Source organism: Ochotona princeps, chromosome 12, assembly GCF_030435755.1.
Source record: "Ochotona princeps isolate mOchPri1 chromosome 12, mOchPri1.hap1, whole genome shotgun sequence".
In the NCBI taxonomy this organism is placed as follows: Eukaryota; Metazoa; Chordata; class Mammalia; order Lagomorpha; family Ochotonidae; genus Ochotona; species Ochotona princeps.
The window spans coordinates 52,333,765-52,335,615 of NC_080843.1; the positions used below are offsets into that span (position 1 = coordinate 52,333,765).

The 1,851-nt window shown below is 38.8% G+C and overlaps 1 long non-coding RNA gene across 1 annotated transcript; it reads left to right on the top strand.

Moving 5' to 3' along the window:
- LOC131481565 (uncharacterized) lies at positions 1–1,596 on the top strand. Its single transcript, XR_009246395.1, has 2 exons — positions 1–446; positions 1,275–1,596. It is a non-coding gene; the product is annotated as an uncharacterized LOC131481565 (long non-coding RNA).
- The last annotated feature ends 255 nt before the right edge of the window (positions 1,597–1,851 follow it).

Sequence of the window (1,851 nt, forward strand, 5' to 3'; positions counted from 1 at the left end):
TATATTACCCAGGTTAGCACATAACAGACCTTAGACCCATCACCTTCTGCCATTGGCTTGACTTCATGTGGAAAATACACTTACATTTCCTTGGTTTCATGTTTTGTCTAATTTGAAAAAAACCCAGAATTCACAAGTTGGAGGTAATCAAAATCAGTTATATTTTGGAGTTCCATTCCTTATGTATTAGTTATCTATTTCTATATTATAAACTAATCAAAAATTTAGTGGCTTAGAATAGCAAAATATATTATCTCCTAGTTTCTTAAATGGTCTTCAGTGTGGGTGAGGTTTAACACTGGCACACTCACACACTGATGTCAAGGTGTTGGCCAGGGTTGTGATTATCCAAAAGCTCTCACAGGGAAGGATCTGCCTCTGAACTCACCCATCTGGTTGCTGGCTGGATTCACTCCTGCAGGAGACCACTCTCTATTGCTTGCCAGGTAAGTCGGCTCTGTAATTCTGTTCACTCCATGGCAATGTAGTTCCTCACAGTAAAGCATACAGAAGAACCAGAGAAAGATAGAAATTTCTAGCAAGATAGAAAATCTCAGTCATTTCATGACCTGATATTAGAAGTGATATCTTCCTGCCTTCTCTGAACTTTGTTCATTAGAAACAAGTTACTAGGTCCAAGTTGTTACAAAGGAGAAAATCATACAGAGGCATGAATTTTAGGAAGCAGGAATCAGTGAGACCTGCTGTCATTTGAAGGTGTGTCTTTTCTGAAACTCAAGAGGAGATTTAGTTACTATTATAGTAGAATGAAGAGGTAAGTCCTTGGGATCTCCTTGTGGGTGGAATTACTGCTATGATAAAATAGCAAATTTAGGGGCAGGCTTTGTGGCATAGACTGGAAGCTCCCACCTGCAGCACTGGCATTACATCTGGATTTGAGTCCCAGTTGGTCCACATCCAATCCAGCTCACTACTAATGTTCCTTGGGAATCAGCAGAGGTTGGCCCAAGTGCTTGGGCTTCTGCTCCCAAGCAGGAGACTGGGAAGAAGTTCCTGACTCTCAGCTTTGGACCAGTCCCACTCCAACCATTTCATCCATTTGAGGAGTGCATCAGTGGGTGAGAAATCTCTCTCTCTCTCTCTCTCTATCTCTTTCTCTCTCACTTGGTAACCCTACTTTTCAAATAAATAAGTAAATAAATAAATACATACATCAATAAATAATCATTTTTTTAAAACCAGCAAATTTGTTGCTTATATTTTTGTTTTGTTTGTTTGTTTTTTGTCTCTTGCCCTTTCACATCCCATCATAGGAAACATACCGCAAGGACAGCAAGGAAACCCTCACCACCAGATGTTGGCCTCAAGTGTGACTTCCCAGTCTCCAAGACTCAGAGCCAAGACAGTTCTCAATGTGCACAAAACAGATGAAGGCATGGACTGTCTTGGAAATCTACCTACCAACTTAGTCAACAAGTGCATTCCAAACCCTGTAAAACCAAAACAAACATGAGAAACAGCTTGGTGCTGACGCTAAGAGAGCCATGGCTATCCCTAACCCCCAATTTCTAGTTCTTACATTCTGCGAGTTAGTCTCTGTTTTTGTGCTTGAACTCACAATAAAGTTCAACTTATATCAATAAATTCATTTCAGTAAAATATATATTTATAGCTCTGTCCATATGTAGGTGCATTAGAGCATTTGTAGAAGATGCTCTCAAAGGATAAGTTTATTTTGTTGAGACAATATTTGAAATCCATGCACAGATTTTTTTTACAGCATACATTTCCTGTGAACTTTTTGAATACTTGTCAAATGCATGCATTTCAAAATAATTTTGCAGCAAAATAAATGTATATTTCAAGATGATTTTTTACAAGCTGTGTGAA